Consider the following 12,661-nt stretch of genomic DNA (forward strand, 5'->3'; position numbering starts at 1 on the left):
TGATCGTTCATTCAACGCATACTCTTCGTTTCATTAATCTTTTGTATTTTTTTTATTTTAGACTCTATATTGTTTATTTCTGCTCTGACTTTCATTATTTCTTTTCTTATACTCACTTTGAGCTTTGTTTATTGTTCTTTTTTCTAGTTCCTTTAGCTGTAAGGTTAGATAGTTTATTTGAATTTTTCTTATTTCCTGAGGTAGGCTGGTATTACTACAAATTTCCTTCTTAGGACTGCTTTTGTTGTTCCCCATATATTTTGAGTCAGTGTGTTTTAATTTTCATTTGTCTCCACATGAAATTCATTTGATTTCTTCCTCGATCTCATTGTTAACCCATTCATTGTTTAGTAGCATGTTATTTAGCCTCTATGTGTTTGTGTATTTTTCAGATTTTTGTCTTGGAATTGATTTCTAGTTTCATATCATTGTGGTCACAGAGGACTCCTGACATGTTTTTAGTCTTCTTAAATTTACTAAGACTTGTTTTGTGGCCTAACATGTAGTCTATCTTGGAAAATGTTTCATGTGCACTTGAGAAGAATGTATATTATGCTGCTTTGGAGTGAAACACTCTGCCTAGAACAGTGCTGGTACATCATAGATGCTTAATAAATATTTATTGAATGAGTAGATGTTTAACAGCATTTTCATTATTAAAAATAATATATTACTAAGATATGTTGCTTTACAATGAACTTTCACACAAAATATGTCTATAAAAAATGCTCATAAATCTGTGGTTTTTCCATTGGCCTTTAGAAGATCTGTATTCCTGAGATGGAGAGAGATAAGGAGATTCTTCCACTTCTTTCCATTTGGCCAACATGGAGAAGGGAAAAATGAGTGGGAAGTATTTTCTTCTGTCCTGAGGGTAAAATGAGATTTTTTTATAGTGCATAATTATTTGGCATGCAGAGGGAGGCACTTTAAATGTCCTAGGTATCCTTAAAGACAAAGCCCAAATAAGGCTACATTTGCTCTTGCTCTGCCATTGCCTTAAGTGGAGTCTGTTCTTTAGTCTATAACACAGTCACTTCTTGTTTCCAATCCATTAAATAAGAGGCAATGCTACTGTCCATACCTTAAAATGGCGCCGAGAGGCTGGAGTAATTAGTAGGTGTTTATAAAACACTTTGACATTCTCAAATGAAAGACATTAAAAAGGTAGAGAGTGCTATTATGTTTTTAACAATCAGAAGTATTATAAATTTAACAATCATAATATTAAAATAATGACATTTTATACTTTTATAAAATCAGAAGCTTTATAAACAAATGTCATTTTATTTTTAGAGAAACAAAGGCCAAATAAGGCTTAAGCCTATTTTGAGAGGTGATTCTACAAATCAGTTGAGCAGACACGAATGGATTTTATGTGAATACATGTGCAGAGAAAGACCACAACATGTCAAGTAGAGTTAGTTAACCACCTTAATCATGAGCACATCATGACATCAAGAAGAAACAGCATACTGTGGGGAAGTCACTTAATCAAGAATAGGGAGACTGTCGTCATTGCCCTGGCCCTCAGACCAAGAGATGATATTAAATAGCTCATTTAACATGTATTTAGTGGGTGTCTAATAGCCTACACAAGCATATGTATTACTTGATCTTGTCCAGATCTTGATGGCAGGGGAGAAGAAGGAGACCTGGGAGAAGCCCTAGCTTTCTTGGATCCTGACAAGGTCACTGAAGAGACACCCACATTTACTCCAGGAGTAGCAGCACCTGCTCACTTCCTGTGTGCACCTCTAGGAAGGGCTCACACAAACCTGGGAATTCCCAAGAACCTGGAGGTAAATGGCATTGTCAGCTGAATTGTTCCTGGCTCTAGGATTTGGATAGAGCTGTTGCTTGCACTGGGAGGAAACTGGAAGCTAAATTTCTCCTTTGTACTTTATCAAAGTGTTATCAGCTACCAATACCTTCACTACCAGCCATTAAGTGCAAAATGTGCTTTTTGCTATTTTCTGGACTGTGGCTCTAATGTGATAAAGAGCAAAGATAAAGATTTCATCACTGCCTGAACTATACATGTGCAATGGAGACATAAATCTATAAGCAAAGAAAGAACAATAACAACTTAATTAGGAAGAGCCAGTTATTGAGAGCAAGAATAAATGACTTTTTTGGTAAAATCAGTGAAAGAGTCAGAAGACAATTTTAATAAATCAGTAGTTGCAGTTGGGTCACATGCCAGAAATTCTTCCTATGCCTACTGAAATGGAGAGTCAATGATGAGAGTTTATTTTGTAAAGATCAGGTGGTACAAAATTCTAACAATGCAGAGCAAAAGTACAAAGTGAAGAATATCATTAAACAGAGGAATCTTAGAGAAAATAGTCTGAAAACATACATACGAAGATTAGGAGTTCCACAGGGAGAAAAATGAATAGAGTTGTAATAACTTAAATAAGTTAAGAAAAATTGACTGTGTTGAAATAGACTTGAGTTGGTTAATTGGAAAACCCTCCTGAGAACCAGAAAAAATTAATTTACAAAGCCTTTTCCAAGGCCTATCTTGGCGACTTTTCAGAATTTCAAGAATAAAGAGAAAATCTTACAGATTTCCAGGGAATAAATAACCTAGAAAGAAAATAGCAGCTTTCTAGTATTGAGCACATCATTTGCAACTTTGGATGCTAGAAAACAGTGGGATTACTTTAATAGATTACTGAGAGACTGCATTCCAAGAATCCTAAGCCAGCCAAGATATCATCTGTCTAACCAGACAAAGGAAAGAGATTTTCAAAAATTTAAGAGTTCAGAGAGTACACCACTTTATACTCTATCTAAAAAATGTGCTCAAATCTGTATCCTAACAAAATGAAAACCAAAGAAGAGCTTAAGATCTTAAGAAGAAAAAGTGACAAGTAGTAAATTAAAGGTGATGATGTGAATATGTAGTTTTAAGCATTAAGTTTGAAATAGACGATATATTCATTCTGCAATAGAAAAAGCATTGAGCTAAAATTTTGGCGTTGAAGAAGTAGGAAGTAGGGGGAGGGAGTGAGAGAGGGAGAGAGAGAGAGAGACAGAGACAGAATATCTAAAATCTAAAACAAATAAACTGCACCTTCATTGTGGATCAGCACAACCCAGGAATTAAGGAATCAGTGTTCTAGAGATCTTATATGTGGGTATAAATTGGGGCAGTAAATGGATTCTAAAAATTTCACCTTGGATGTAAAGTGGGAGAGTAAAAGAATATATATATATGTATATTCTAAACAATTGTTAGTTAACAGAATTGAGCTGTCCGTAAAAGAATACACCATAATTCAAGTTGGATTTATTTAAGGAGGGTGAAGACAGCTCAATATCAAGAAAGCTATCAATGAAATTAATTATATTAGCAAATTAAAGGAGAAAATAATTTATTATATCAATATGTGCTTAAAAAGCATATGCTGATTTGGGGTACCATACATTTTTTTTTTAAATTTCTAAATAAAATAGTGATACAAATAATCCAATTAAATATAATATTTATTTGAATCCAATAAAACACATCATAGCACATGATGAAATTTTGTCATCGCTTCCCTTAAAATAAAGGACCTCTCTCATCTATTAAAATTTCTTAAAACTTTATTTTAAATTATTTTAAATTTGTTGTAAAAATTACTTAAGAAAAAAATTATAAAATACACTTAGAGATTATCACTTTTCCTTCTCTGATCACCAACTTTTCAATTATTATTTTTTAATTTTATATTAAAGTTTATGACATTTGAATTCTTGCTATAACTATGATTCCCATGTTGAATTCTACAATTAGATTCAGGGTTCTTTATTAGTCTTTGAACCATAAATTCCATGAGGTTACTATCTTGAGTCATCTATCATTTGGCTGGTTTTCACTGACCAGTACTTTTGTAAGTACTCATGAGTGCTGTGTTCTCTCTGACTCTTTAATGCAATAGATCACTTTGGGGGGCATAAAACTGTTGTGTCACTTTCTTCCACTTTATAGGAAGCTTTTCATTATCTTTAGACATGGCATGTTACTATAGAAAAGTCTGAAGCCAATCTGGGTATTTCTCATTGTACATCATCTTTTCCTTTCTGGAAGATTATATTTTTCTCTTTTATTCTTAATGTTTAATAATTTTACTAAGATGTGTTTTTGTATTCAAATTTCTGTGTTAATGTTTCCTAGGCTAGATGCATGTTTTATTTATTAAATAAACTTTCCTTCCATTAAAGTTTTAAATAGTTTTTGTACTCTATAAATTCTCTTTTATAAGAATACTGAATATAAGAATATTTTCATCATCCCATCTTCTTTTTAATAAACATGTATTTCATATATTTATTTCATTTCATGTTTGTGGTTACTTCTAACCTGCCTACCACATCTCTTATTCCATTTTGTTGTGTTCCTTTTTTTATTCTGCTGTAGCTTTCAACTCTATAACATTTCTATTTTCCTCATACATTTCTCTCCTGACTTCTTCCACCTTGCTTTTCACTTCCTCCTAATCTAATAATCACTTCTTTAAACATTTGTTTCTCTTTAAAAAAAAATTAAAGAAACTGATCATGTTATTTATGATTTCTTTGAACCTAGCAGAAGTATTTGGTAGGACTTTTATCCTTTTGGGGGGAATAGGTGAGAGGAACATTTATTCTAAGATATAATTTCTGGGTCTCCTTTTACTTAGTTCATGTTTTTCTGTTTTCCTTTTTGGGTTGTATCTTCCCAAAGACAAATGTACTCTTTATCACATTGTTATTGGGTCCTTTCTTACTCATGTTTGAATGAGGCCAGTTATTCGTTGAAGAATTATTTGTGGAGGGAGTAAGCTATCATAGTGTGAAGCTTAAATTTTATTTGCCTATTTTAAAAACCTTTCACACAATAATTTATTTTGTCCCTTCTGGAATGGAGTTTCAATCAGTTTTGGTGTTCTGGGCTTGGAAAGTCTTACCACAGAGAACTTCATATTACGGGCTTTATGGTTTTCCATCTAATAATAACTACCTCTCTTTTCCCATTCTATCTTGCTAGTCCATCCACAGACTTCTTGCAAAGAATTAGGTTGAAGTCAATGCAAATGACATATATCCAGAATATGGGCAAAGGTTCTAAATAGAAATTTCTCCAAAGAAGTTATACAAATGGCTAATAACCACATGAAAAGATTTCAACATCATTAGTCAATAGGGAAATGCAAATCAATACCACAATATAATATTGCTTTACACCTACTAGGATGTAAAATGAATGAAAATTGGTGTAGCCACTTTGGAAAGCAGTTTGGTAATTCTTCAAAATGTTAAAGGTAAAATTATCAGTAATTCTACTCTTACATATATGCCCAAGAGGACTGAAAATATATGTTCACACAAAAACTTGTACGTAAACATTCACAGCTTCGTTATTTATACATAATTATTCAGCTTGTGACCAAAAGTGGAAACAACCCAAATGTCCACAAACTAATTAATGAATAACTTAAATATGGTCTATCTACAGAATGAAATATTATTTGACAATAAGAAAGAAGTATTGATGCATGTGACAACATAAATGAATCTTCTAAACATTACGCTAAGTAAGAGCAGCCAGTCACAAAAGACTACCTATCGCATTACTGAATTTTTCCATTTATATAAAATGTCCAAAACAGGAAAAACTACAGAAACTTTTAGTGGTTGCCTATAGTTGGGTTTTGTTTTGTGGGTGATGAAAATATCTAAAATTAGATTGTGACTGTGATTACACAATGCTGTTAATTTACTAAAAAACATTGAATTGTACACTTTAAATGGTGAATTTTAAATAAGTGAATTCTATCTCTATCTTGATATCTTTATTAAGCTGTTTAAAAAATTAAAAAAAAAATAAAAAAAACAAAAAAACGAAGAATCGAGTCAGAACACCCAAGTTTAAATCCTGACATCTCCACTTGGCCATGTGACTATGAGCAAGTTCCTCCACATTTTTATGCATGTGGATAATGATAATACCTACCTCAAATCTAGGTTGTGAGGACAAAGGAAGTGGGTGCTCAGAACAATATCTGGTATATAGTAAATGCTGAGAAGTGTCAGTTTTATTATGAGCCTATCTATCGCATTTAAAAAAAAAAAACTTCATATTACTTTTCTTATATTTTGATTCCTTCTTTCATATTGTTAATAATTTTTAACTTCTTATTTAAAAAATTATCAAATATTTTGTCTAAATTAAATAAGTGTACGTACCTGGCACTTAGAAGGTACTCAGAAAATATTTGTTGAATTTATGAATAAATGCTTAGTAGATAATCTTGCTTTCCTCACTTTTCTAGTGTTTCCTTAAAGAAATTATTTAATTCCTCTTTGCTTCAATTTTTCATCTGTAATGAAGAATAGTAATATCTACCTTCGAACGTTGTTGTGAAGTCTAAATGAAATTGTGTCTAGTTTAGAGCTTGACTTACAAGAGATGCTTAATATTAGTTCCCTTCCCTTCCAGTTTCCTAATCATCTTTTTACGTGTGTTACCAAGAACTTTAATTTCACCCTTATAAGAGTGGCTGAGTGCTCAGCTTTTGAAAATATTTTGGTTAGAGCTTTGCTGTCCTCTTTACAATTCTTTACGGAATCTATTTCTCATTCTCATGGTTCTTTCACTATTGAGCTCTCTAGGGCCACACATATCCTGATGTTGTCCTGTACAGTTTCTATGCTATTATTATGCTGCTCTTGATGCGCTGACTGTCTTAGTTGCTGAATTAATTTCTACTTTCAGAATGATAATAAATGCAAAAGCACCTTAGAATCTACTCTACAGAGTAGTAGATACAGAGTAATTACTCTGTACATAATGATTTACTCAAACAGTCACCTCTGATTTGGCTGCTTGTCACTCAGAATTTCCTTTGGTGCTTCTCTCACTGGTCCACTGAAGGCTGCACAGTAGCTACACTCTGGTGGATCTGTGATTGATTCTCTTCCTAATTTTGGATAGCCAGACTGGGAGCCATGTTTTGCTTCATCTTTTAAGTTAAACAGGGTTTAAGTTCTTAGCAAAGGGGTACCCATTAAAAAGGAGAAAAAAAAATCTCAAGTTGTCTATTTAGTTCTTGCTTGTAATTTGGGTATAAAGTGACCAGCTACTCTTGGATATAAGGATCTACAGAGGATCTTTGCATTTTAAAATTTTCCATTCCCTTTGGTGATGAAAGTTTTCAGCAGATACTAAATTATTATATAAATTGCATTATTACTAAAATATAAAATGAAATTTAGCCTCATGTTTTGAGTACTGTCTAAACACAAGGACACTATTATATTATTGTTTCATCAACAAGAACTATCTGTAGCCTTGATGCTGTTAGCTTTAGGGTTATCAGTAGGTGGTTTCTTTATAGTGAAAAAAAATTGAAGCCAGAAATGGGATGATAAAAGGAGAAAAGATGTTTTAAAAAAGAGGTGAAATATTTTCAGGCACTTTTCAGCCCCCCAAATGTTATTTTTCCTTTTCTATAGCTAGAGTTCTAAAAATTCTTCTTGCAACAGAAATCAAACATTCAGTGAAGGCATTTATAATTATTCGATGAGAGTCATATAGCCTAGGGTTTTATTATTATATAGATTTATAATATTGGACATTTATTATTATATTTTGTCTTTCCAAAATTCACTCCTTCTTCTTCTGAAAAAGATTTTAGTTTTTCTTTGTGGAATTCATCCATTCCCCACTCTTAACCCAAGGGATTTGAGTGAGATTGATCAGCATACACTATTGTTCTTGCCAGGCACTTTAATTTATTTAGATATAGGTACAATCCTATTTATGACCAGCTATACCTGATAAGGATTATAAGCTCTATTATTACAGAGTTGCTGAGAAAATGGTCTATCTTATTTTAGTGATTCTAGGATATCCTATTTTCACCACATTTGAACATCTCTGAGCTTGTAGAACTATGTTATAAGAAATTATAGTGTTATTATTTAAGGGTCAGCATTTTTTCTTTTCTAACTGGTACATAAAGTTTTTTTATTACAATCAGTAATGCTGCAGCTTTCATGAAATATGGGACTGACCCCTGGAGCTTCTGGCAGCCATGTTGCCATCATGAGGGCTGAGGTGTCTAAGAATGGGGAGGACAAGGGAAGAAAGTAGAGTTAGGAGATGAAGGGAAACTGAGCATTAATGATATAATTTAGATTCTGTCATATCTAGTCATGTCTGAAGTTAATGTTCAGGTTCTGCACACGGATTACTTCCCTTATCACTCTAAAACCACTTTTTGTTGTTTTAAAAAGTGAAAGCAGCTCATCTCTCACTTTTAACTGTGAGAGTTCTGACCTTTCAAGTATCAACTAAAGACGCACTTGAGAGGTTATTAGAGACCAATACTTGAACAAAGAGACATTTTTAGTCACTTACCACTTTCTCAAAGTTAGTTGAAGAGAAATAATGGACATGAAGCAATTTGGGACATCTAAAACATTTGACAAACATAAATAGATCAGTAACAAGCATTTTCTGTCAGGAAATACTGAGATGCCTTATAATTTAGTAGGCAAACATAATCCTTAGCCACATTCTAAAGCATGTGAAACAACGATTCTTAGTTATCCCTGGAATGAAAATGACTTGCAGAAATTGCTGCTTCCAGGAGAAATAAATTCTCACATGCTCATCAAGATTTAGGGAATTTACAGATAAGGTACAGTCACGCCAAATTTTAACAATAGATGCACTACAAAGGATGCAGCAAAAAGGTAACAAGGGAATTAAGGGACTAAAATCTTAAACTATCCAAAATAAATTTTATATATCAAAGTAAAGAGTGGGACTACATTTTTAGAGGTGAAAAGGTAATGCGAATAAAGTTTTCTGGTAGCACTGTCATGAAACTGTATTTTATATAAGCAACCAAAAATAATTTCTAAAATTTCAAGTTATTTGGTAACTACAAATCTTTAAAATCCTCAGAATAGGACGTATGTGGACATACTGTTGCATCTTGTTCAGATGCCTTCTGAAAACTAATTATGCCTCTGTACATAATTAGCATATTTTGGCCTTGAGCTTTGCCCCTAGTAATACTCTTCGAGTGATCAGGACTATCTGAGAAGTACTATAATCCCCTAGAATGTACTGTTTGGTTTTTCTCAGTATTGTTATGAGAATAACTAGGAATGCGTAAGCTAGAATCAAGGAACAATGTTTCCTGCCAGTTAAATGAACAGAACAAATGCGTATGTGTTCAATCATGTTTGCTGTACTAAGGACAGCTCGGGATCACTTCTTAATTGAATTGTTTAAATAACACCACTCCAATCCCAAGTTGTTTTTATCTGTATTATAAAACTGACAGTATGCAATTAACATTTGTTCTCAGTCTATCTTTCCTTTGAAATTATAAATGAGTGACACAGGATCACTTTTATGTGCTGAGGGTATGGGCAAGTCTTTAAGAAATTACTTAACGCCTCAGGCAGATTCAATATGAATCAAAGACATTCTTTTTTTATTTGTTTTTATTAGATTTTTCTTCAACTTTTGCCATCACAGAGAGAAATTTACATGATACTGATCTAGTTGAGATTATTATCTTTTTAATGGTCTATTAAAAAAAAAAATGTTGTGCCAAGCTCTTGAATGAGCACTTTGGTTTACAACAAGAGAGGGGTGTTTGTGTAACTAAACATATTTAGATATTAAACCCATAACCCCATCTTGCATAAAGAAGTTACCAGCAAACCCAACTTGAGGGCCTCCATGCCTGCCTGGACACTCTCTGGTTACTATTATATATTCCTTAGGGACATTTGTATTCAGTCATTACTAACACAAGTAGTATTTGAGTTTTAGACCAAAAAAATTATTTGTGAGTTATTATATATATACCACGAAAAATTTATTAAATAGTTAAACTTTACACAATACAATACAAATATGCTGTATTTTTTTTTCCCCCCCTCAAATGATGTTAATGTGAGTAATTTTAAACAGCCAAAATCTTTCCCGGTCCCAAGATATCTATCGTAGTTTATTGACCAGGAGTGACAGATGTACCTTAGTTGTATTGTTTCGTTAGTCATCTCGTTTTGTTCTCTTGTAGTATGAATTCTTGAGTAATTCTTTCCATAGGTTACTCATTATTAGTGCTATATATAGGTTTTCTGATCCCTATGCAAAGCCTTATAAGTTTATTTTCTCATTCTCTTGAATATAATTTTTCTTCTCCTTTATATTTGCTTGAAAAAATTTTCCTTCTCTTTACATCCACCCCTTGATTCATTCTATATTCCTCTTCTCGCGTGTTGGCCACTCGTTTTACTTTTGCTTAGCTTTCTATATGGCCTAATCTGCTTTCTGTTCGTGTTCTTGGTGAAAAGGGCAAAAAGGTGAGTAGTGTTCACTTAGAAAGGATGATTTAAAAAATCATTTTGTATACTCTAGTATACAAAATAAATTATTCTACAGTGTTTCTTATTTCTATAACTTAAGACAATTGAAAGCAGTACAGCTTACTTTACAAATAACTGAACGATTGCATGACATTTTAACGATATTGTTTAAGAGCATACAGTCTCTGCAGCCAGACTTCCTGGATTCCTCACTCCATCACAACCAATAGCCGGGTAACTACTCCTTGGAGAGTCAATATTATGTGTCTGTTCACTGTTTGATGTGTTCTATGTCTCTTCTTTCTCCTTTTTCGTGCCCTTGACTCTGCTTCTCCACTGTGTATCAATCACTAAATTTCATAGTCATAAGCTAGACTTTGTAATGAGCCATCTATAATCTGAATTACTAGAATTTAACCTTCCAAACTCACCTCACTAAAGTTCTCTAATTTTATATCTTACTCCTGAGAGTTCTTTGACTTCAACATTAATTTCACAAGCTCCTAAGATCCACTTTTCACTATCCATCACTCCCTGATGTACCTTTTATTCTCCTTCCCCAGCTTAATTTTGTGCTCCATCATTATAATTACTTCTTTGTACACTCTCAAGCCTTTTGAGCCTCTCTTGCTCCAACTTGATCACCTGATCAATCAAACTTTCAGTCCACTGTATACCTGTACCCTCACAGCAGAATGTGACTGGAGAGAAGTATACAGTCAGGCTGACTGGTCTTACTTCACTTTCACTGTGAACCTGGGCCTAAATCTGTGCCCGTGTACTCTGCCTTTTCTCCTCATACTATGGATGAACAATCCCTACTAAAAGATAAGGCCATCTCTAATTTATGCATTAGGCCATCTCCCTTCTCACCTACTCAAGAACATTGTTCCAACCATTCTTCCCTCTTTCTCTGGCACTATCCACTTTTCCTATAACCTACATAAAGCATACAAATGAATAGAAATCTCTTTCATCTTAAAAAAAATCTCTTACGCTTCTTTCATTCCCTTCAATCTTAGTTTTCTTTCCTATATAGTGAAATTTTACCAAAGAATTGTCTATGTTAACTCTCTTAAATTGCTTTATTTCCATTCTCTTTTGAACTCTTTCCAATTAGGCTTTTAACCCCATACTCAATCAAAAATGCTTTGGTTAAGGACACCAAGGACATGTATGTTTCTAAATTCAGTGATCAATTCTTAGTCTTTGTCTTACTTGATTACTCAGCCACATTTAACAGAGTGGATTCCTATATCCTCCTTAAACACCTTCCTCAACTAGCTTCCAGGACAGCATAAGCCCTGGATTTTCTAGCCACTTCTTTTCTTATTTATCCTACTTTCCTGAACTTTAAAGGTTGGCAGGCCTCAGGACTCGATCCTTAGAAAAAAACTTTCTTCTAGCTAGACTCCCTTAGTGATCTTATCCAGTTATAGATGGTTCACGACTTTTAAGACCATCTATAACACTGATGGCTCCCAGTTTAATATCTTTGATACAGCTCTCTTCCTTTATTCAAATTCTTCCATCCAACATCTTTACTTGATAGAGGTATCTAACTTGATAGAGGCACCTTAAACTTAACTAATCAAAAACCGAACTACCTAATCCCAAAATTTGTTCCTTCAACACTCTTCCCCACTTCAGTAAATGGTAGTTCTATTCTTCAAATTGCTCATACCCCAAACCTTTGTCAAAATATAATTTTTTAAAAAGATGACTCTCATACAGATATAAAGTGAGCATGTGTGCTCACTTTAAAATTTATTTAATGTGTCAAAAATTTATTAGCTCACATGTGAGAGAACCAGCAGGGCGGTAAAGCTGATTCAAAAAGAATCAAAGGTTGAAAAGAGGTAAAGCTGACTCAAAGGAGAAACAAATGTTGTATAGTCAGTCAGGAAAGCAAGTAAAATAAGTTTGCTAAAGTGGAGACAAAAGTGGTTAATAATCTTCAAGACAACAAATTGTTGAGGTTATCTTCTCTATTAGAGAGAAAATGTTTGCATCTCTGCTGGAGAAAAGTTTACAAGTGAACATATAACTTTACAATGGTGAAATTGTTTTATAATAATAAATAGCAACTTAACATTGGTACATGCCCTAGAGAATTAAATTATCCTTGTCAGGGCTTGTGAGACAATGGACTAATATAAAAGAATACGCAGTTAATTCTTTGTCTTATTTTCAAGTTTTGTATACTATTTCTTAACACCTTTAGTCATCCATGATTAATATCTTATTTCCACACTTTACATCATCAAATCTTGTTGACTCTTACTTCAATACA

Source organism: Pteropus vampyrus, unplaced genomic scaffold (assembly GCF_000151845.1).
Source record: "Pteropus vampyrus isolate Shadow unplaced genomic scaffold, Pvam_2.0 Scaffold70, whole genome shotgun sequence".
Taxonomy (NCBI): domain Eukaryota; kingdom Metazoa; phylum Chordata; class Mammalia; order Chiroptera; family Pteropodidae; genus Pteropus; species Pteropus vampyrus.